Genomic DNA, 25,499 nt, shown 5'->3' with positions numbered 1-25,499 from the left:
TGCACACACAGTGGCTGCTGTAGTCTGTGGTGTGCTGTGCTGAATTATTAACTAAATGAAGAAGCAGGCCCTTCTCTTGCTTAAAGACACACTGCTGCAGATGATGCCCACAGCTGCATTTGTGTAAGCGAGAGAGAGAGAGAGAGAGAGAGAGAGAGAGAAAGAAAGAGAGAGAGAGAGAGAGAGAGAGAGAGAGAGAGAGAGAGAGAGAGAGAAAGAGTGTGTGTGTGTTTATTTGTTTGAGGGGGGGCCGCTCAAACCCTTCTGGCCCTCACTCATCCTTTTATCGCCCAGCTAGCCTCGCTCTGTGGAGCCGACCACTGTGCATGCAATCTGAATAATATCCAGAACCAATACACTGCTTGAGAGTTGTGTGTGGATGGGCCAAAACCTTTAGCCTGTGTAATCTATAGCCCATGCCAGCCAGTCCTGTGCATTTCTCTGCTGTAATCACTCATGTAGCTTTTATTGTCAGAACTGAAGAGCATTCATGGTTTAATTCTCTACAGTGTTATTGATTGTTAGAGCGCTTGCTCCTCATATACACTCATACATACCACATAGAAACAGTACTAAATTATCCTTATCCTGCTTAGTCTGTATATTCAGACAGAGATTCATTACATTCATATGCCATTAATTGCTGTCAACAAAATCATTTTTTGGTAAAAGACAAAAGAAAGCTTTTACTCTGGAATAAAGGTATTATTTCCTCCTGCTTTAGTTCATGTCAGTGTCTAGATTCAGTATGAAAATAAATAAGGCGTTAGCTTTTTATAAACACTGGAGTTGTAGTCATTCTTTCCAGAGGCAGCCTTTGTGTGTTTGTATGCACATATGTGCTCATGTGTTAAGTAAGTAAACCATGTGGTAAGTAAACCAGAAAATGGGATAACCTACCTTAGTCCATATAAGGTACATATTTTTTTTAATCTGAAAGGGCAAAATTATTTGTATCCCTTAACAAATTTTTTTTAACACTTTATGTACAGTTAACATTTATTGGTTAATGGTGAGAATGGTTAATAATAGCAACATTCTGACCTGTAGGATGTGAATTTAATAATTATGTATTTTAACTGCATGTAGTTCAAATTATAATATCTAAAGTAAGAAATCCTGCTGATGGTTAAATGGTGGTTTACTTACTATCAAATATCTGATGATAATGACATTACGAGTGCTGACTGATGGAGACGACATAATCGAAATAGGTAGCAGTATCTGAACTTTAACAATATAGATGAATGTAGGTGTGACGCGTCGGGGCACTCGGGATGCAGAGAAGGGGTACGCTTAAACACACTTTATTTTAATACAAAAACAACACATCTAACTTCACGTATGCTGAACACACCTCAATAACCAACAAAAACACTGACACAGGAGACATATATACACTAAAGGCAATTACACATAATGCCAAACAGGTGGACGAGACGAGGGCGTGGCAACACGGATGAACACACACGCGCACCAAGAAGTTTGAGGAGGGGGTGGGGCCATAACGTGACAGTAGGCTCACTTTTAAGCAAGCAACAGGTCACGTTCTCCCTTTATTTATGTCCTATATCTGCTTATTCATGATTTTAAGGTTTAAGACCTAATTGTTACTGATTAAACATATTTTAAAACCATTCCTAAAGCCTGTATAAGGGTGGTTTTATTGTAATGCAAAAATCCTGATTACTGGTTCCCCTTTTGGTTACTCCAGTTTGGGTTAGGCTTGAATTTGGGTTTTGTTTTAGTAGTACACAGATCATGTGCATGTGTGTGAACATGTGTGTGCCTGTGTGAGAGAGATAAAGAGCGCTTACTTAGGAAGCGATTATCCATATCCCTTGGTCTGCATTCATGCCTTTCAGCTGAGCAATGTGGCCACGAGTAGCCCTGACAGGTTTTAGCCGAGTGGCTCGGTGCACCTGTATTCACTATTCTAACCACTGGTCTAAACAGACTGGCAGGAAACCGTTTCCCCCAACTGCCTCCTCGCCCAGGCAAGGGAGGCGGGCGCGGGGCGGGGACAGCGTGGAAAAAGGCGAGACACAAGAGGCATGCGAAAGAAGGCGGGGAGCAGTAGGCAGCCTGCCATTTGAGGGGGACTCGGGAGGCAGAGAGAGAGGGGCAGGACAGGTGTTCTGACTCAGACGTGCCAGCTGCACAGCACGGTACACTTGTGTCGGTGTGAAACGCCAGCCGTGTGAGCGAGGCCTGTGTCAGGACTGTTACGCTCTCGCAGCCAGGAACTGCCTTCACAGCATTGCGTGTGGCGTTTTTGGAACGCTGGTCGTGGCAGCCGTTTAAACATTAGTTGTTCTAATGAGCTCATTGTCCTTTCCTTTTCTTTTTTTTTTTTTTTTCCTGGGAGCTAATCTTAGATAATGCGGCTAATCCAGGCGAATTGTAAAGTGCTTTGTAAGCACAATAACTGGTCAGACCTAGTGACAGGAACATAAATCAAGTTGTGTTTTAGAATGATTGGAAGTGATAAACCTTCCCCAAAATGCTATTCAGCAGGATCCATTCTGTTTGTATCTTTCTTTAATTTAAGGTTTCTTTAGCTCAGCATAGCATCCCCACAAAGTGTTAGAGACACAGTTATAGCAAGCTTGTGTTTTACACTAACTTTGAGTCAACTTGTTCCTCTGCTAGGCATACCTGTCTACTGTCTGTTGTGATTGGAGTATGGTAAGGCATGTTTATGTGGACAGCAGAGGCTTAAAGTACTCAAAGTGCATAACTTTTACAATTATGTGGAAAGAACTTAGCAATATTGTTCATGAATAAACTGAACAGAGGAGCAGTTACGTGAGGTCATTCCACTGCTATACTGTATTCAAGTGATTACGTTTTGTAGCTTTAAGTGCATTTGAATTTCAATAGGAAAATTCCACATTCCACTCCACAGTGCTCTGCAGAAATTGCCTCATTGTGTATTCGTCTGTATTCTTTTCAGTGCGGTGTTTATTAAATTCTGAGTACTGAAAAAGTAAGGCAGAGTAAATATGTATTAATACATATTTGAAGTTTTGTCAGTCCTTTAGCAGATTGTCCAGTCTAGGCTACATAAAAGTGTGTCCAAAGGAAAACACACTCTTCTTCACCCTTCCCATCTCTGTCTGTCTGTGTGTGTGCTTGCCTGTACTTTGAGGCTAAGAGGAGGATGCTGTGGTGACAGTGGGACTGGGCCACACTCACCTGGGAACACCTTGGTGTTCCCATGGTGCGGAGCCCAGCGTACACATCAGAGCCTCATGCCAAATACATACAGTATGACAAGATTGTGTTCTAAGCACACACAAATCCAGCATTTTAGAACCTTTAGAGCTTTATTAGCTGCAGATATCAGTCTGAAAAAAGAGTAGAATGGCTTTTATCATTTCTGTTAAATGTTAAAAACAGAAAAAACTGTCCTGGCTTAAAATGGCATAAAAAGCAGGGTGCCGCTCAGTAACCAGCATTATGCAAAACATTTGGGCAAAGAATTCAAAGTATTTAAATATATTTCTACATGAACAGTGAACAGGTTTTTCAGGGTATTATTAGTATTTACTTGCTTTTATTTTACTTATTTACTTTTAGAAATTCAGAACAATAAAATACAAAAAAAAAAGTGTATAGGGGTGTGCTTAAGAGGAATTGGCTTCTTTAATTATTCAGCAATTTACTATAAAGTTATTTGTGTGGGCCAACATAGTTCACTTCCCAGACATCTTTTTGAGGTTTGAGGTTTTAAACATGATTAGGACAATGAAAGGTGGTTTTGTGCGGCTGGCTTTTTATCCTCGGTCTCCCACAAGGACACAGACTCTTACTGTCTCTCTGTCTCACAAACACACACAAACAAACACACACATACACACACACACACACACACATTCTAAACTATCAATGTAAATATGTGCTGGCTTGCCTATAGGGAAGAACGCTTAACGTAGCTCTGTGCATGCCATGGAGTACAACTTTCTTATTTCCCAACATTAGCTTTGACAGTATGATCAGTGTTCATTACCTCAGTGTTCATTACATGAATAAACCCTATTAGAATTCTTTGAGAGACTTTCCCAAGCTCAAAGCAAATGTATTTATTGTATCAACAACTCCATATGTACCAGCGTGCCATTTAAATGGACAGGCACAAAGAGGCTTTAGAGAATCTTGCCATACCCCATTAGGAGAAATGAGAAATAACTGAGCTACATTATCCACTGTTTTGTAGGGAGTCAGAACAAGTCTGGACTTTATTGGTCAATGTATATCTATTCCACAGGAACACACACTCATTTCTGCAAAGGAGACAAAGACAGACATAAATATGACTGATGCTACATACACAAAGTTTTGCTGCACAAACTACTTTATGAATTCATTTTCCTGAGGTGCTTTCTTGCTTCTTCTCTTTCTCTCTCTGTTGCATTTGTTCAGTTAATTTTTAAAATGGTTTTTTTTTTTTAGATCAAAGGATATATATATAAGTAATAATGTATAATTATCCACCATCATATCCTCTTAAACCATTCTATGTAGGACCAACTTGGAAAAGACACAGACAATTTAAGGGCTAAATAATTAGCTAAAATAATGAAAACATACACTGTAATTTAGCAGCCATTCAAATGGCCTGATGACTTGGATTAGTGCCAGCCTTGTTTAGTGCTGTTTTTAAAACTGGTATTTGAAAAGATAAGTGATCATGATATGTGACACACCGTCAGCTGACGGTATTTTCTATTTTGCCTCAACACTGCCATTTATAGTTGCGGCCCTTTATTTCCAACCAGCTCCCAATTAGGCGCATTCATTTATGAAACATCAACAAAGAAAGGAACCAATCATATCAACCAATTATCGTAATGATATTTCATAATGACTAATTAGAGAGATCAATTCTCTAAACTTGGCTGCTGTGGTCCTCCATGCTCAGAGTAGGTCTGTGTCTTTGTGCTTGAAGAGGATCAGGAACCCGGGGCTGAGACGTTCTTTTATCAGTGAGGAGAAAAGCGTTAATTTGCTCCGAAGAACAGCTTTAAAGAGAGTGAGAGTCAGAGAGCGTGAAAGTGTGTGTGTGCATGTGTGTTTATGTGTACGTCTGTGAATATGTGTGTGTGTGTGTGTGTGTGCGCCCACATGAACCTGCATGTACCCTATAATGAATGGTTGGTTGGTATTGAAAAAAACAAAACTGTCACAATCAGTCCCTCCCGGGTTCTGTGTTCCGTGCTTTCCCTGTCTTGTTTGTTTTGGTTCCGTTCCATGGTTTCATTTTCTCCTCCCCTCATTTGATTTTCCACACCTGTCCCTCGTTTCTAGTATGAAGTTCATGTATTTAAACCCTGTCTGGATCCTAGTGTTTTTGCTGTTCATTGATGATTAAATGGGTTATGCTTCGTTGTGTTTAAGTGTTTGGTTGTTTTGATGTTTTTGCAAGCCTGTAAGTTTGTACTCCGTTCCTTTGTGTTATCTTAGCCTCCGTGTTCCCTAGTCTTTGTTATAGCCTGCTTCCCATTTACCTTTGTGTACTTTTTGTTTTGTGTATCCTAGCCCTTGTCTTGTTAATCATGTATCCCCATACACTCCATGTTGGCTCCTTGACCTTGGACTGCCGTAACGACTCTGATTCTGGATTTGCCCCTATTAAATCTCGCTCTTCTCCGCACATGCATCTGCCTCCTTACGCTCAACGTTACAAAAACAAACAAACATCTAGGTCGCAGAGTAAGCCACAGAGTGTTTACAATGCTATTAAAGTCATGGTGATGCAGGATGGTGACATATGGTCATATTCTCCAAGAGGACAAACAAAGAGAACTCTCTATTTTTAGAGATGAAGTATTTTCTCTAAGTGCTGCTGCAGCTTGGTGAATAATGTGGCTTAGATGGGAGATAAGGAGCCTAGCACAGTGCATCTGAATTTCATGAGTCTTTGATGAGACCCTCGCTTTGGCTGGGCTGATGAAAAGCACATTAGCGTGGAGACCACTAGACTCTGATAGTGCAGTTCATCTGATGCCAGGCGAGAGAGAATACATTAACCTGTCAGAGAAAACACTCCACTCCACAGAAACATGCAGACGTACATCCATGCCTTGCAGTTTCTCTCTCTGTGCTCGACTCCAGATGACCTCTTTCTGAAGTCTTGCTCTTTGACTGTAAAGAATGAGTAGGATTTGCTATTGGGCAGTTTCTCTATGGCTGGAATGAACAGGGTTTGCTATTGGATTGTTGCTCTGTAGCTGTGAATGATCATGGTTTGCTACTGGGCTGCTTAAACTTACTGACATGACAAGGGACAGGAACCAACAAGATAGCCCCCTGGCACAATGACTGTAATGTAATTAGACTACACTGGATGCACAAGTATAATATATATCATAGTTTCTGTGGAAATCCTTCTAAGGTCATTCTAAGGCTAAAATCTCACCTAGGCTGAATTCTAATAGCTGAAGCGTGGGAGTGGAGAATGCTTGAAATTCACTCTGCTGCCTATCAAAACTGTCAGTGTCTGAAAAGGCTGAAGGTAGGAAATGCTACATTTTTTCTGTAGTGTTGTAGCCAAAACTCGAAGGAGGCTGTGCAGCCTGAATCCTGTCTTTTTTTCAAGAACTGTTTACTAGTCTTTAGCATCTTTAGCAAGTCAGTCACTTTTTGGCTTAACACAGCAGAGGGTTAATAATAATATTAACACTATAATAATAATAATAATAATAATAATAGATGCCCATTTGCCATATTCCTGTGGTGCAGTTCTGATAACCTTGATTAGGCATGACCCTCCATCAGGTGTCTATGGCTGACTCACTGGTTGTGATTATGGCTAAGAGTGAACACAGGTGAAGTGTTGTGATCAGTAGTATCCAACACACATTGAAGCGTGTCCCAGCCATACAGAGCAAAAGCCCAATTCCCACCAGCCACATGTAATTTCTTACTGACTCAGCCTCCCACTTCATATTTGAAAATGATGTAGCTCCATAAAAAGCCCCCGGTGCATTTTTAACAGCAACACTGGAAATGAAACCAATTTTATATGCTTTCCTCTGTTACCTCCAACTTTGTAAGTTTAACAGAAATAATGTTTTCTGCACCTGGCAGCTGTATCCCTTTTTGGAGACATTACACACACATAAGACCTACAGATGAAGATGTGTCCTTGATTTAGGTTTAAGTGCTCAACCTTTTTATACCAAAAAAGCTATTTAGTGGCTGATAGTAGCTTAAAACTAGAATAGAAACAACCTCTCCTCACTTACAACCTGAATTACAACCTGAGTCCATTTGAGCAGACACTCAATCTGACACTCACTTCTCCAATATCAGTTTCGCTAGAATAAAGGTGTCTTTGCTAGGAAACAAGTTTACATCTTTTAGTTAGACAGAAGGCATAAAAATATAGTGGTACTAAACTTGATGCTGCCTATTTTCCATATGCATCTTTGACTGGTCAGATAGATGAGAGAAGACCAAAATTGTTATAATGATACCCTTTCCTGGCCTTACTTCATTGTAAGATACTAAAATCACAGGAACAAACTTATACAGACATATGGCATATGAAGGTATGAACATTTATATGAAGGGTTGGAGTGTTTTTTTTACAACTTAATTTCTATGAAATCCAGTGAAATTACACACTAAACTGGTAAGCAAGCCTAATTCAGTGTACATGCTACTTCAGAGAAGAGAAGCAGCCTTCCTGAAACCTATTTCTGTATGAATGAGCATCTGCATGAAGAACTTTGGTGATTGCTGTACAGGGCTTGAAGGTTACCATATGGTGTCTGATCTCAGGAGATTTATGTTCATTGGCTGGATTCATTGACTGTTACCATAGAAATGAACTCCACACTCTGACTGGCTTTCACAGTGGAACTTTCACATAGCCATCTAGCTGTGGGTTGCAAGCTTTATAACATAATTACTGTGCTGCTTGACAGCTAGGCTACATAAAGCAGTTCTAAAAGATTTGTAATCAAACAACGGCCATTCCGGATGGGACCAAAATTAATTAAACTGGACATTTTACATATGTTTTATGTACATTTTATGTGTCAGGCCTTGTCTGTATCTTTAGCAACTTCTCTTATATTAACATAGTATAACCACCACCTGTCAAACACAATCATACAGTTTGTGTCACTAAGCTGTTCTTGTGTGGACAGGGCCTATGTTATTTAGATGTCGCTTTTTAATCTAATTCTGTTTTCTGAGTGAGTAGTACAGACCAAAATTACATAAATTACAAACAAAAGAAACAAATTCAATTCGTTCTCCTCTGAGTGCAGCATGCTCTGACTATAAATGTCCATTTGCAAAATGTCCATGTGTTTCAATACCATAGAATAGTGATCTTTTATCCATTATTTGTGATTGACCCCTCTTTGCCAAAGGATCTGGCAACTATGCATCACCTTTTCCCAATGAAATGGGCCATATGGCCCCTCCCCCCTCACCTGCCAAAGCTAATCAATAACACCACTGGCCCTCAGGCATCATGTCATTGTGCAAAGGTGATGTGTAGTTACCAGATCCTCTGACAAAGAGGGGTCAGTCATAGATAAATAAATAAAAAAAAGATGTCAGTGATCCCAGAAGCTAAGCCTAGCCTTGATGCCAGACATGCTTCCAATGCAGGGTTGTTTTGGATTGTTGGCTTTCTCATCTGCGGGTTCATAGATTAGTAATTCACACCTTATTTGTTTGTGCTTTGTTTTTGCCTTTACCTGTCTGTTCAATCAAGATGCCAGCAGCATGAAGATGGATATTTTTCAGGGGGCTTAAATTTGAATTGGCAGCTCTGAATCTCGCTGTAAGATTAAATAAAGGAAAATGCAGGGAAACTTTTAAAAAGCTTTTTAAAAACTATAAATATTTCAGTGCAATTCCAACTACCAATAACAAACGTGTATGTAAGTAAAAAAAAACAAAAAACAAAATACAGCAAACATTTGATTCAAGATTTAAAACCAATCTTGTTTTATTGTCCTGTTTTGAACGTCTCATCTGTACTGGACATCTAAGTCTATGAAATTGCATATACATGCCTGTCTTCAATTCTATATCTGTATGAAGTTATGAATCTGAAACCGCAGCATTCGTTTCAGCAGAAAGCATGCAATTTGGTCTGAAATTTGTATTCACTTACCATGCAGTGCGTTCAGTCTGTGTTACTCGTGTGCGGTTAGCCACGAGACCCATGTAGGATGATTTTTAAAAAACTTGTGATACTCTGACAACACAGAAGCACATGGCAGTTCTTTGGAATGAAGTTTTGTTGTCCAACTTGCTGCTCCCTGCTTTAATTATTTTACTTTTCCTTTCTTAGACAGATGGCGCTTCCTTCACTGCAAGACAACTAATTTCCTGAGATGGTTACCATTTCCTCCCTCATGCTGTTATTCACTACAATAACCCTGTCTGACAGACATTTAATCCCACGGCTTGAAAGCTGTCTCCAAGACCAGCCTACAATATGGCCCATGATAGATGAATGGGTAAAGATTAGATTGGAGCCAAAAGCTTTTTTTTTTTCTCTGTATCCCAATTCTGGTAATATTTGGCAGACAGATTGGAGAAAAGAATGGAAGACTCCCACAGATGAATGTGGCTAGTGAGTGAATCACACTCACCTCTAAGGTGGGCTTCATTGTCTTTATGGTTAAATGCGCACACACACACACACACACACACACACACACACACACACACACACACACACACACACACACACACACACACATGCATACACATGCATACACAGGCCCCAAGACTAAGTCACATTCCCACACAGAGATTCAGCCATCTTTTTAACACATTCTGACTGATTGCATGTATAATCCATTCAAAACAAAGTATGAATGCAATGATTTTTATGAACCAGAATACATAAGATAATCAAGGTGTAATCAGCTAATCAAAAATAAATAAGTTACTATGTTTTTCAAAATGTGTGCAATGTTTCAGACATTCAATCCTGCAGATCAACAAGTGAACAGATAATCATAACAGCTCCAAGACCACACTAATTAATGCAGTGTGGGTTGAGTGATGATTGCAATTTCTGAATAAAATGGGCATTATTATGATGATCATTAATTACATTCTTAAGAGCATTTGACTAGTTTGGATGTGAGACTTCTACAAAAGGCTCCATGAAAATCTCTGAATAATCTTTAGCGGTTACATTTACATTTATAAATGATAGCAGGTGATCTTGTCCAGAATAACTTACAAAAGTGCTTTGTTTTCTCCATTTAAAAGGTGCTTATACTAGTACATTAGGCCAGAGTCTAAGGATATTGTTAAGTTACAATCCTTATCCCACAAGACTCATTTTGTTTCTGTGCTATTTGCTTAGCTAACTGGCATAGTGAGTGTCTCAAATGAAGTGCACTAGATAGTTTCCCTCTGTACCTTCTTAAAGAATTTTGGGATATTGGTGCACCCTATTTTTTAACTATTATAAATGGTAGCTGTACAGGACACACAGACCCCACTTACTGGGACGAACATTTATTAACATAAACGACAGCGGCACTCACGTATTACAAACGATACACATGAACATGAAACGATTGATGTTAAACAAACACGATACACAAGAATACATCTAACATAAACACGTTACATTCAGACATAACGCCGACAATGACCCACGACGCCGCACACCCTGACGTGAGTTTAAATACACACAGACAAAACGAAGTACATGTGTGTGCAGGCGTGGCCACAAATGAAAGTCCTCCCACTGCACGTGGCTGGCCAAACCACGTGCCTCGTGGGAGGCGAGCATTCCGTGACAGTAGCCTGTGTCATCCTCTCATGTTTTAGAAGTCCTGTTTTTCACACTCTCATTAAAAATACAATCCTGTGCAAAGGGCATTCAATAATAACAGAACAATCTTCAAATTACCTTTTCTATCTGAAGTGTTTTTTTTTTCTCAGCTGTATTCACATATAAGTGAAAACAGTATTTTAGACAAGTCTCAATCAGGCTTCAGGGTGCACCAGAGTAGAGAGTGAGCCCTTCTTAACGCTTAAAATACATTTTCATTTTTTTCTAGTGTCACGGACTGCTCCACCCCTTTAAGTCACGTGGTACGTGTGCGGGGAATACACGTGTGTATTGTTTGTGTTGTAGCAACCCCCCCGGGATTGCATTTACGTGTACAGGATTATGTTAATGTCTCACGTCTATTTAAACCCCTGTCCATGTGTGCTCCCATCGTTGGTCATGTGTGTTTAATTAGATCTGTGTAGTGGTAACGTTGGTTTGGTAGTTTTTGTTAAATGTACGTGTGTCTTCGTTGAATGTTAAATGTATGGTTATGTTTATCGTGAACGTTATATGTGAGTGCCACGTCTGTTTCAGTCGGTGAGAGTCGGCGAGATCTACGGCCAAAGACGTTAGAGCATGAGTTTTTCCGCCTCTACGGACCCACCAGGAGGATGACTGGTGGGGTCCACCCAAAGTTCCAGAGGGGGAGTTCCTCTGTGATGCTCCTAGAGCAGCAGGATTAAAGAGGAGGGTTAAGGGAGGTCACACGTAGGGAACCAGGGTGGACGTGCACCGCCGCATGTCCAATGGGCCCAAGGACACGTTAACAGTGCCAGTGAGGTTAGCAGGCACTGCAGCACAGTGCCTTGTATATATGTTGATTGGCGCTAATGTTTGTGTATTTGTGCCTCATGTATGTTTTTTAGGCATGTCATGTTGTGGGAAGCATACACCTAGTGTATTGATATGTACAGAACGATAAGGGAACACTTTCTAAGATGTGTTTAATGTGAAAGCTGCATTTACAAGTGAAAGACTTGTAGATTGTTTAATAACGTTTATAATGTTTACAATACAGTTCAATGCAATTTAGTTCGTTTTCGTCAAGACATGCTTAGACAGTGTTTTCAAGCATTTTGAATGCTAAAAACACATTTTCAATGTAAAACAGTATCAAGCTAACATATAGACTGAAAAGGGAACACTTTCTAAGACATATTTAATGTGAAAACTGTTCATTATTCATGCTCAACCTTTCCGTTGCAAAGATGCAATTGACCGTAGTATCTTTTTACTCTTTTTCTTGGGGTGGGTATCTGAGGAAAGACAGACTGTTTTCCTCTTAATTACAGAAAGCTAGTTTGTGGCTCAGATGAAAAAATGAGTTTTTTCTAAATCTCCCATCATATATGGCATACTTCCAGGCTCAATCTTGGGCCCAATCCAGTTTTTCTTTTGCATTCTCACTGTTATGCAGGTGATACCCAGTTGAAATTGCTACTGAAAATGGGGGATATCTCTGGTCTCTCTGAGAACATGCAAACCATTGATGATCATTTGGGCCCAATCTCAAACCATTCCAATTGTGCAAAAAATCTCAAGGTCTTGTTTGATTAATCCTTTAAATTTGACATACAAATTCGGTCATCAAAGCAGACACATATTGCTGAATTGAAATCAGTCCTTTCATTTAACGATCTGACAATAGTTTCACATGATTGTACTATATGCCTTGATTACTGCAATTCCCTATACAGATGCTCCTCAGATTATGATGAATCAGTTTACAATATTTCTACTTTACGATACGTTTATTAACTACATGATATACATGAATCTTATTAATTATTCACATTGCTGCCTCGCATACCACCTGTGGATTATTAGTTTGTATGATTATTTGTTAGTCATTGAATGTTAAGCCATGGACACACTACACAACTTTCAATGTTGTCAGATTGTTGTACTGTTCACACTACAAGACTCATTATCTTGTTATCGGGAATCCTGAAGTCATTGGGGTTTGCACACTACATGAAACTTTTCTTGACAAGATGACAAGTAACAGGGGATAACACACTACAACATGTTTCACTATCTGATGAGTCTCTCTGGACTCCAAACTATGTTTTGTCTTGAAAACACGTGAGAAATGACAGATAATGACACGATACTATGCACGAAATGGACTGTGATCTCTGTAAAGTAATATCTTTACATTTTTTTGTATGTATCTATCTATATATCTATTCATCCATCCATCTATTCATCCATCCATCCATCCTGGAACGAAGGCAGAATTACCTCTGATCTTGAGCTTTACCAGGCAACATCCAAAACCTGTGGGCGGTGCTGAAAATCAGGGTTAAAATCATGTACTGTGAACCTGGCATTTCTTTTTTCTCCACATTCTTTGCCCGTGACACCTCCCATCTGCTGATAAATTGCTGCTCAGGTTCCCACCCTCATGTCTCAAAAACAAGGGTGATTATTCATTTTCAGGCACTTCCTTAAAGCTGTGGAAAAGCTTGCCTCTAGCAGTGAGTATGGTAGAAACCATGGATATGTTTAAATCCTGCCTTAAAACTTGTCTTTTTCATTAGCTTATGACTGTGCTTAAATTGTGTAATTAAGTGCCCAGTTTATTTTTATCCTAGTTAATTTATTTTATCTTACTTTATTTTCTGTTTTTTTTTTTTTTAATTTGCTTTGTTATATTTGTTACTGCAGTGTTTTACTGTTGTGTGGTCTGCATTTTTTGGTTACTCTACATTCAAGTGGAGAGTGATTTTTTTTTAACCTTAGACCTTTTGTACAGCACTTTCTTTGGTCAAGTATGGTTGTTTTTAAATGTGCTATAGAAATACATTTGATTGATCTTACTGCTAGTACAGGAAAGAGTCTTGAGGCATGGTTGTTCTGTCTCGTGAGTGGTGGTGGTTCAAGATAAGCTGTACAAATTGTGTAAGACCTGGTAGGGTGAGACAAGAGCTTTCAGACAAGACACTTCAGGTCCATTATGGGCTCTGAAGGCACACATCATGGTTTTAATGATAATGATGTGGGCAGCTACAAAAAGCCAGTTGAGGGAACACAGAAGTAGTGTGTTCTCAGAAGTTAATGATCTTCTCAGAAATGCAAGCAAGGCATAGGAGTTAAAACATCAAAGACTACTTTCATAATCGCAACAGCAATTTTATAACCACCATAAAGTATTCTACATTATTCATTTCCAATACCTGTTTTTAGAACCTTCATAGTTAATGCAACTACTATCTATGATCTGGAAAATGTGATATACAGAGATGTATAAAGTTGATGTGGCCATTTTTATAGGAATTAATAGTGTACATGTTCCATTTCCTGGCCTGTCATACTCTCTATATACTGTGCCATCTTAAGAGAGATATATATATATATATTAAGGCATTAGTTCCTGGTAAAGCGGGAAGAACAAGGTGTTAGCCTCACCCAAGTCATGTGTTTGACAGGGAGCACACATACTTTCATGCCAATAAAATACATACATTGCTCTGGTTTTAGACCAGCGCTGCCTTCTGTACCATTTAAAAGCAGGAAGTCTAAGGTAGCATATTAGATTATCATGTTCTGGTGGTGACAGCCTGGAACAAACTTTGTTTCTCTCCCCTTATAACCTACCTGCATTGATTAATCATTAATGTCTGCAGAAATTGACTATCCTTGCTGATTGTTCCAATGCTGAAACTATAGCTTGTATCTTACCATGTAATATACTGTATATGCAAGTGCTTGTTATATGTTTATCTTGTTTCACACATGCCTTTGTTTGTTGACCTAACAGTGAAGAAACATTGCCTGACATGATCTGTGAACCAAAACACGATGAATCCTGTGCTTGCAGTGGAGACCTGCAGCATTTGTTTGAAAAGAGTCTCCATTTGACAGACAAAACATGTGAGTGACATCACTCCCTTCTGGGGGTGAGACATGGGCAATTTAGACAGATGGCTCGTTTCATTCAGCATGACTGACAGCTCACAACCTGTCACTCATACTGGGCAAGATGAATGTGTGAAGAAAGTGAGTTAATGAAGTGAGAGTCACACGTAAAAGTACCTACCATGCATGCATGGCATTCTGGGAGATCTCTCTTCTCTGCTCCATCCCTGTATCAGTCCAGTGCACGATGGTTGGCTGTTTTTGAAACGTGGAATTTTAACTGCCCTTTATGTTATTATATCCACCTAAGAGCCCATCACTGGATGTTCTGTTCAGACAGTTTCACTTGACATCCAAAGAGAACCCTGTTTGCCAGACAGTAACTAGGTACATTTGAAATGCGAAAAACCATTTATAGTTAACGTTCGACCCTACTGAGAGGACTGAAAAGTTAGATTTCCATAATTATTATAATCTGGCGTCAGTATTTAGGCAGATATTTTGTGATTGTAACAATTGTCCTTTAACGTGAGAAGAAAGAAAAAGAAAACTTTAGAGTTTATTAAAAAGTTGGCCGTCTTGCAGGAAGGACGACATGTAGATAATGACTTTGTAAGAGAACACACTGTCTCCTGGGAAGGAAAGTTTCACAGTATTGCAGCCTTCCAGAGCAGTCTGTCAAGTGAAAATATACCTCTGTAGCCTACATTAAGCTGTAACACAGACTCTGTCTAAAGGCCTTGCTTCACAGGTCTTGCAGAAGAGGAGTAATTGATGTACATTTTGTCATTTAGGATGTATTTATGACTGTACTTGTCATTTATAAAGCATAATGGTCCAGTACGTTTCTAACTGAGTAACAAATTCTTCTAACTAACCTCTTCTTCTGAAGCCTGCAGTGTCTTTCCATTGTGTTTGAGCAAGCGATAGAGACCTTTTTTAAATTCTGTACCAGCTAAGGTCATCCCTATGGATATATGCAGGAATATTCAGAGCAAACAACAGGTTCAATGAAAGAAAAAGATACCCATCTTGCATTAAAAAAAAATCTAATATTCTTTGTTATAAACCTGAACAGAATTAATCAATATTTACAAGACACTAGGACCTGAAATAATTCTAACTGCAGCAGATGGGCACATGGCAATGTGAGAATTTCAGGTAGCATGCCTGATCCCTGTTCATCTATGAGCTGGGTGAGTCTGAAAGCATTCAGCAGCACAGGTGACCTTACCGTTTCAAAAGTATGCTATAATCAGTTTTTATTGTGCTAATATAAGTCAATGAGTAGCATAACCTCTGTTCTAATGTTTCCAGTTTTTGGATGCTGGTCAAATAGAAACTGAAAAGTAACATAGCCCTAACGTAAGATGCATGGAGACGTAATGAGGACAAGCCTTATACCACTGGGCCACTTGCCCCATGCGAATGCTCGGCGATTGTCTCCCTGTTGACTGTGGCGCGATGGCCCTGATTTGGCACAGAGGCACGTGCATGACTTATGTTAAGTTGTCATTTATTAGCTTTTGTATGTTTGAGTTTGTTTTCGGTTATTTATTTGTTTCCCCCTGTGCTGGTCCCACCATTGCCACTGAGACAACAGGCTCGGGGGCAACACCCACACAGGCCTGAACACAATCTTCATTAGATTCTAGTTGTGAACCATGGTGGGTGTCACTAAGGTCCTTAATGACAGCAGTCCCTCATTTGGTGCACCAGCCAGAAGCAGACTTTTTGTGGGTTTGCCCATAAACACATCTTACTAGATCAATGCTCTTGTTATGTTGTATGTGTAACTCTCTAAAACAAGCAATAGTCTACCTTTTGGTCAGTATCTGCAATATTCAGATAAATGCTCTGTCAACTAGGCATGGTGAAGAGAAACTGAGTAGGAAGGAATTGAGGAAAGAGAGAAAGATGCTGACCTGATCTATGCAGTCCAACATAGATGTAAGGTCTTAAGACAACTCTTTCGAGGCGACTAGAATTTGGAATTTGGAAGTACTACTCATTGTCTGGAGTAGTAGTTATTAGTGAGACAGTTATAAATGTCTCTTCATGCTCAGATTACTGTGCACCATTAAAATGCCTGGGTTAATTTAGTACTTAGCACCTACAAGGCCCACTGGAGAGTGATTTAACATAGCTTTTAATTTCACACCGGTGTTACTGTGATCCATAATTTCAAATTTCAGTATTTAAAAAAAAAATAACATTACTTCTTTTTTTTTTACATTACTCTGGGTGAAGTGGAAATATTTCCAAACCTGAATTACAAATATCTTATTATTTGTATTATTGTATCTCATTATACCCTCTCTCTCAGTCTCTCTTTGTCTCTGTCTTTCTACTGGGCTTCAAACTACTGATGAACCAAGACACCTCTCTGTCTCTCAGCTCGCATATGCAAATTAGATCCAATCTTATTCTCTATGTCACCCACCCCCGGGACCTGTAGATTTCATTTCAAGTCTTGTTTGACTTTTGCGGTTTCCAATGCATTTTAAGTCTCCCCCTCTATTTGGCAACCACTTTTTATTTACAGTTTCATTGGGCACTCAGATGAGGTTTATTGAATTGGATTGTGCAGCCACAGCAAAGTAAACATTATTTTCCCCAGCTCTGTGTCCATATTTATGGTTTTCTCAAAGGCCTGTTACGACTTTAATTGAAAAAGATCGGTCAGTCCATGGCGTCAGGTCACAGAAAACGATGAGAGAGGTTGTGTCGCTGCAGACGGACAAAAACCAAATGGGAAGACAGTGAGACATGGGGGCGGTGGCCTCGGGCCAGGAGGAAGAGGAGGAGGAGAGTGAGGAGAAGAGTAGACCACACTGGCCAAAAGGCCTGTGCGCAGGTGTGGAAAACGGGGGAAATCTCCATATGCAGAGAGAGAGCTGTGACCTAGTGTGAATCAATGCCTGCCCATGGTTCGAACAGGGCTTCTGGGACAGGATGACAGACACCCTTCTTAAGGCTGTGTCTCTCCTTCCAGTGATACATATTGCTCTACTCAATCATCTATTTAGAGGCCTGTCTCCTGGTATAGCAGTGTGGCAGCTGGTAGATGCTAATTATACACTTACATCCCACAATTTTTTTTTTAGAAATGTTCTGTAATTATAAATAGGTTTCATCAGGAAAATAAAATTCCAAAATTTCAAAAACAAATGCTTGTTTGAAGTAGATTTGCCATAGATTGTACTGAATATTAGTTTCATAAATAATATAACTGTGAATATGATCAAATTATGTGACTGAGCAGTTGTTTGTGCCATCATCACAGAACACACTAGATGGGGAAACAATATTCTACTGCACCGATAAAGAAATAAGAATATTCCTCATTGTAACGCTGGAGGTTTTAGGCAGGATGCAGAGACGAGTAGCATGAAACACCAACATACGTTTATTTAACACTCAGACACGCATGCTAACAGAGTCAAAAACTGACAACACAAACATGTAAACGACAGACCTTTGTACATATGATAACGACACAATAAGGAGCAGGTGTGAGACACAAGGAGGGTGTGGCCACTTTGACGAACACACACACAAGAAGACATTTTGGAGAGGGAGGGCCCATACCATGACAGAGCCCCCTCTCAAGGGGCCTATTGGGCTGTGGCTCCAAAACCAAGGCCAAACGGCGAGCAGGACAGCAGGGGGAAGAACAGAGATCAGGACATTGACAGACACAGGGACGGACACACTGACAGGCACAGGCAAAGATACAAAGGGGGCAAAGCTACAGGCATAGACAACATGATGAGGACAGACACAGTGACAGCGACGAGTACAAAATTACATAAAGGACTGATGAAGAGTCTGGGGGGGCCCGGCAGGAACGACACAATAAGGAGCAGGTGTGAGACACAAGAAGGGCATGGCCACATTGACGAACACACACACGGGAAGATGTTTGGGGAACGGAGGGGCCGTACCGTGACACTCATATACAAGAACAAATATTACACAATGATAGTCAGAAACCAGAAGTGAAATACTGTCATGGTGAACTAAGGATAGACTTTGAAATAGTTTGAGGAGCAAAATTCCTCCATTTTGATATGCACAGTCTCCCATGTGTATGATAATCGCTGTTAATGAATTGTGATTTTCAGTGCCAGGATACTTGCTGGTACATTTTCCCTTCTTCTGTGGACAATGACAAATGTGGCCATTAGCTGAAGCAAAAGTGAAATTTGCCCTGAATTATAAATTTATTTGTGCACTCCACCCAAACATCCATACACCCACACATGCATACATCCATACCTCCATACACCTACACATCCATCCCATACAGTCATATATCAATGGATCCATATACTGTACACACACATCCGCACATTCATCTAAACATCCATGCATCCATACACCTAAACATCCATACACTCATATACCTACACATGCATATATCTATGTATTCATATATCCATACATCCATATACCCATACACCCACACATACCTGTAGTAAAAGTACTTTTACATGCGAGATATTTATTTATTAGCCTAATTGGCTCATGAAAATCTCAGATAACTCCATTTCTGTGATAGTTTAGCTTTTTGCTTAAATTTTTATTTAACATTTGGATCGCTGTTCTGCAAGCACACATGTAGTCTGACATCAGCTCATCATGTGGCTCATAGCTACAAGACTATCAGACAGATGGCTAATGGTTTGAACTCAATGCAGAGAACACCCTGCAGGCAGAACAAGGTGATGCTAGTGTCAGTGCAGCATTGTGCAGAGTCCATATTCCTCCAGTGGGCCTGCAGTGTGCCCTCTAATGGTCCGTCCAGTGGACCCTCCAGTGCTCTCTCCAGTTGTCCCTCCAGTGTCCATGCAATGGGCCCTCACACACTGAGGGCCGCGGGAACACCTTGCAGTTCATGTCCACACTGGCCTGCTCGAAAAAAACTTCATCTTAACGCCTTTATGCATTATTCAGTTTCTGCTATTAGAAAAATTGCCCTAGTCCTGCCTGTGAATAATTGATGAGCAGTTGTATGAGTTACAGTCAGTAGATTGCTACCACTGGCTAGAAGAAAGCTCCTTCTAATGCCTACCATGGGGCTTAATTTTCACTGGATTATATATAAATAGCTTTTTTTTTTATGCAACTGAATTGAAGGATTTAACAGCCGCTCTAGTGGCCAACTTCCAATTTCACACAAGTTGTAGTTTAAATCAATTAATTATCACACAAAGGCCAACATGGTGCAAATCTCCTTTTAAACTGCAAGATATGAGCTAGTATACACATTTGAAGTGAGGTTTTTCTAACGTAAATGAGAAACAAAGGGTGTTAATATAATTCATGTTTAATATTGAATAAAAGGGTGTTCTTACAAGATTTTGGCCACAGTTATCTACCTATCTGATGATACTGTAAATACTCTTCACTGCTTTCTGACAGCATACAGTGCTCTATATGGTAATGCAGAAGAAATGTATGGAATTCAAATTAATTTACAGATGTCATTAGAGTGTTTATTGTTATGGTGCATCTGTCACAATTGCTGTAACTGAATATAAACAACTATAATACAACTACTACTACTACTACTACTACTACTACTAATAATAATAATAATTATTATTATTATTATTATTATTATAAACAAGTTGTTTTATAGTGATTTGCAGAGATCTTCCAATGTACATTTATAGTCAAAACCCTTTAATTCTTTGAAATATCCCCCCCCCCCCCAAAAAAAAGCCTAATAACAGCTGCTAAAATAATGCATCCATTTAATAGGTCTCAATAAGACATTACAAATGATTCACCAGGTCAGTGGCATATGTTCATCCCACATTTATATTTTGATGCTGACTCTGGATCAGTGATGATTTAGATAACACACAAATGAATATCTACTCTTAACAGACAAACAGTACATACAGTCCAAGGGAAATTAGCCTTAACAGATCCAGAATATTTTATCAAGACAATTTTATCAAGATCTTTTTCTGTAGATTTACATATCTTTGGGAATCTTCCACTCAAGCAAAGCTAAAATAAACTATGGGGATTTTTGGTGACAAATGTAATATCATAAAAAGAGACATCAAAAGGAATGTTAATACTTACCATGCTAAAATGAAAATATAAAAGTTTAAAATGATAAAAATTGATCAAAACCTTTGCTCTGATCTGGATGTTTTACAAGAGGAAAGCATTGTTATGAGCATATATTCACGTGCAAGCATGTCCTTGGGAGAGAGAGCAGTGATTGGATGCCTAGACAAGAGCCTTATCCAAGGGCAATATAACACTGCTCAGTGTAGGCAAAGATCTGAAGGTCTTTAGACAAGGTCCTTTGTCTGCCTACCACAGAACGAACACACAGCTCTACAACTGACAGTGAGTAGTTCTAACCCATGGCCCACAAACCATGCAGCTTGAGGCTTCATATCCAAAGGGAAGAGCTGATCTCTTAGTAATGTGAATAGTCAGTCTCAATTACATCGCACATCAAAATTGTAAATTGTAATATAGTTAATTTAATGCTTAATCTGTTTTTAGATTTTTTTTTCTCATCAGGCATGTTTTTTTTAATACAGCAATACAATTTTACCATAAGTGTATATTATTTATGCTTATTATAAACCTGTTATTACATTTAAAATATTTACTTACTTACTTACTTCTTCCAGGGTTATGATTTTTGTCTATATTTGGCCTAAGGAACAACCCTTCTGTGTTCAGCAGTAGTCTACCAACATAGAAAGAATCCACTTTCCTTGGTGCTGCTTTTCCATACAATAATAACATACTGAAGTATACTGGACAAAAAACCCATGGTTGATTGAGAAAGTTTGAAAACATAGTTGGATTTAGCATACAAAAATTTGTAAGAATGTATTTATTGATTGATTTATTTATTTATTTTGCATGGGAAAACATCTATTAACTAGTATTATTGCTACAGTCTTAATTAGTGGTAAATAAAAAATATATTATATTATATTATACACAAACATGACCTAATGTGAAATAATCTGATTTGGTAAACAGCCTCCTGAATTTGAAGCTTTTTAACCAGTTAAATTAGGATGACTCCACTACCGATGTATACATCATCCTAATCAACACCCAAAAACGGCTTTGTTGTGCTCTCAATCAGTTCATCCACATCTCACCTACCAGACTTCTCAAACTCTTTTAAGTGTCTTCTCATATTATCTCAATCTTTCAGTCCTCCCCAACTGGTTCCCCCTCTTTCTGTCTCAATTTGCACTCCATAACTTCTTCCCTTACTTCTACCACTTTGTCCACCCTTCCTCACCCTGACTCTCTGTCTTCTCTCTCTTTGGATACAGTTACAAATTCTTTCATTTCTACATTCTCATCAATGAATCTTCTGTGCTCTCTCTCCTCTAGACCTGCAAATTCCTCCCCACCTGCCCCCTGGCTAACAAACACTCCGCTGCCACAACAGAGAACTAAGGACTGCAGCGAAGCAGTGGAAGAAATCTCATCTAGATTAAGACCTCAGCTGATACTAGTCTCTCCTTTCCAATTTCTCACTGGAAGTAACATCTGCAAAGTCATCCTACTAAATTTGAATCATCAGCATCGGATCCATGCAAGCTCTTCACTATTTTTTCTTCTCTCTTTAATCCTCCCCCTACCCCTCCTTCCTCATTTCTTACTCCTGAGGAATTCATCACCTTCTTTGAGGAGAAGGTTACAGCAATCTGCCACTCTTTTCCTCTGTTTCCACTCTTCCAACCAGTGTGCATCCCTCAATATCCAACTCTCTGACTTCTTTTTTTCCACTCTCCTCAGACAAAATTCTTCAACTCCTGACTTCCAGCAATCTACATATTCACTGGATCCAATTCCTTCCATTCTGTTCCAGACAATCTCAAGAGATCTGCTTCCTTTCATCTGTCATCATCAACAACTCCTTATCTCTTGGATATGTGCCAACTGCATTCAAAACTGCCAGGGTGGTACCAATAATCAAGAATGCCACACTCGATGGCTCCAATGTTACCAACTAAAGACTGGTATCACTTCTCCCTTTCCTCTCAAAAGCCCTCGAATGAGTAGTTTACAATCAATTGTCTCTTTTTCCCACCCACAACCAGCTGCATGATCCCAGTCAGTCTGGCTACAAACTAGTACATTCCACAGAAACCACAGAAGCCCTCAGAAAAGTGATGGAGAAACTTCATGCTGCTAAAGCTGCCAAACTGTCATCTGTTTTGATTCTTCTAGACCTTTGGCAGCCTTTGACACAGTGAACCACAACATTCTTCTCTCTGTTCTCTCCAGGCTTGGTGTGACTGGCTCTGCTTGGAGATGGTTTTCATCCTATCTGGAGGGACGGTCCTATCAGGTGACATGGAGAGGATCCACATAAACAGGGCTTGGTATTAAGCCCCCTTCTCTTCTCTTTGTATACTTGTTCTCTTGGTGATGTAATATCATCTCATGGTTTCTCCTACCACTGCTATGTTGATGACACTCAATTATTTCTTTCTTTTCCACCCTCTGAGATGCAGTCTCCAGACATATCTCAGCATGCTTGACTGACATTGCGTCATGGATGACAGCCCACCACATGAAGCTCAACCCCTGTAAAACCAAGCTTCTGTACATCCTAGGTAGTCCCAACCCTTACCATGACCTCATAGTTTCCTTTGAGATCTCCCTGGTATCACCATTCGAAGCTGCCCATAGCCTGGGCTTAATTTTGGACAACCAGTTGTCATTCTCAACTCATGTTTCAAATCTAACCTGGTCTTGCAGATATATCCTTTGTAACATATGAAGGATTCGGCCCTTTCTCAGGCAGGAAGCTACCCAGGTGCTTGTGCACTCTCAAAGATAGACTACTGCAACTGTCTACTTGCTAGTCTTCCTCTAAGAGCCATCAAACCAAAATGCAGCAGCACGACTGGTCTTCAATCTTCCGAAGTTCACACGTTACTCCACTGCTGCGCTCCCTTCATTGGCTTCCAGTAGCTGCACACATCAGATTTAAAACCTTGATGTTTGCCTACAAAGCCAAAAATGAACTAACCCCTTCATACATGAGGTCAATGGTCAAAGCCCGATCCGTATCTTGAGTACTTCGAACCTAAAGTACAGCTTTGCTTGAAATACTGTGCTTCAGGCCTCATGGAAGACAAGCATTTTCTGTCTTGGCTCCAAGATGGTGAGATGAACTCCCACTAGCTGTCTGGACAGCAGAGTCCCTTGCAGTCTTCAAATGCAGACTGAAGATCCATCTATTCATGGAATATTTAAATGACAACTGACGCTGCTCCTATATTGACTGACTAAATTAATACTTATTATAGGGTATTATTTATTACACTGGTGTTGTTTAACAAACTCTAGCACTTATTGTTTAAGATAGAGCTTATATATTTTGTACTTCTAGGCATCAGCAGTGATCCCTGTATTTCTGCAGTATTCTAGATTGGTATATTGGACTCTAACCTGCTGTACTGGCTAGGATGTATTCTATGAGTAAATGACAAAGCACTTTTGTAAGTCGCTCTAGATAAAAGCATCTGCTAAATGCCATAAATGTAACCAAAATTACATTCAAATTGCAATATTCACTATCACTGTCAGAGACCATGCAGACTGATTGATATTGTCTTGGGTGACCATGTGCTTAGTTGAAAAGTGCACTGCTTTGGTGGGCCAAGACTGACTCATTTAAATGTCATGAGTCCATTAAACCCCAGGCCTATGCCCGGAAGGCTCACTCCTTTCCTCTGTGTGACATTTTACTGTCTGTTTGTTTCATGGGTAAAGTGAAATATCATCACCGAAAATAGTCAGGGTGAGACCAGGAGCTTTGCACTGACAGGGCTTCTGTTTAATTCAGCCCTCAGTGAAATGTATTTGTATTTTCAAATGGCAGAAGGGTGGGAGGAGTTAAGTAAGTAAATATAATCTGTATTGGGAAGCCGTTATACATAGAAAGAAGGACAGTTACACAACATTGTTTACAAACACACATATGTAAGTCTCTCTCTCTCTCTCTCTCTCTCTCTCTCTCTCTCTCTCTCATATATATTTAAATTATTAGTTGCATTTATATAGCACCTTTCACAAACTCAAGGTGATGACACCGACAGACTACTGGGTGAGCAACCACACTCTAATGATGGAGAGCCCGTGTGCAGATCAGGTAAAACAAAAGGAACAATAAACACCACGCTGAGCATGGAAAAAAGGGAGAACAAAAGATGCCACGGAAAGAATGGCAACACCAATGCACTGGGGAAAACCAAACTAAAACTTCAGAAACAAAACCAGAAGCCTCAGAAGAGAGACAGACTCAAGAGGGGAAAACTGGAGAGGGGAGGGGAAATGTAAAGACACCAACACCCTCGCAGGGAAGAAATGAGGTGTAGCACAAGGGCTCACAGACCTCAATACCTGAAGTTACTGGCTAGGAACTTAGCGACAGATGAGATCAAGGGCATGAAGGGACAGCGAGAGGGTGCAACAGACCAGCGGGCTTCATCCTGGGGTCCTTGCCCTGAGCGCAGGTGAGACAGGCCACCAAAACCGCCAATGGAGAAACTCAAGCGTCCTTGTGACTCCCGGGTGCACTGAAAAGAGGACCTCGAGGACCTGAGCTCTAACCGCCTTAAGGACATACAGCCGTCCCAGCAGGCCTCCACCCGGGTCTGGTTCAGCAAGAAGAGCCTGATGTACTGCCTTCTCAACCCCCCACTGGAGGGAGAGGGCATCGGGTTTAAATGTTCTTAGTGCCCGGCCGGTATGATAAGGTAAAATCAAACCGGGGATTGAGTTG

At 39.9% G+C, this 25,499-nt stretch overlaps 1 long non-coding RNA gene across 1 annotated transcript; it reads left to right on the top strand.

Moving 5' to 3' along the window:
* The first annotated feature begins 13,297 nt into the window (after window positions 1–13,297).
* On the top strand, window positions 13,298–24,422 carry LOC145659460 (uncharacterized). Its single transcript, XR_014125680.1, has 4 exons — window positions 13,298–13,314; window positions 14,598–14,710; window positions 22,991–23,054; window positions 23,221–24,422. It is a non-coding gene; the product is annotated as an uncharacterized LOC145659460 (long non-coding RNA).
* Window positions 24,423–25,499: the final 1,077 nt, after the last annotated feature.

Source organism: Electrophorus electricus, chromosome 10 (genome assembly GCF_041902795.1).
Source record: "Electrophorus electricus isolate QZ-2024a chromosome 10, ASM4190279v1, whole genome shotgun sequence".
NCBI classification, from domain to species: Eukaryota; Metazoa; Chordata; class Actinopteri; order Gymnotiformes; family Gymnotidae; genus Electrophorus; species Electrophorus electricus.
Note: the sequence above shows the minus strand (reverse complement) of the source record. Positions and strands in the feature narration are given on the sequence as shown.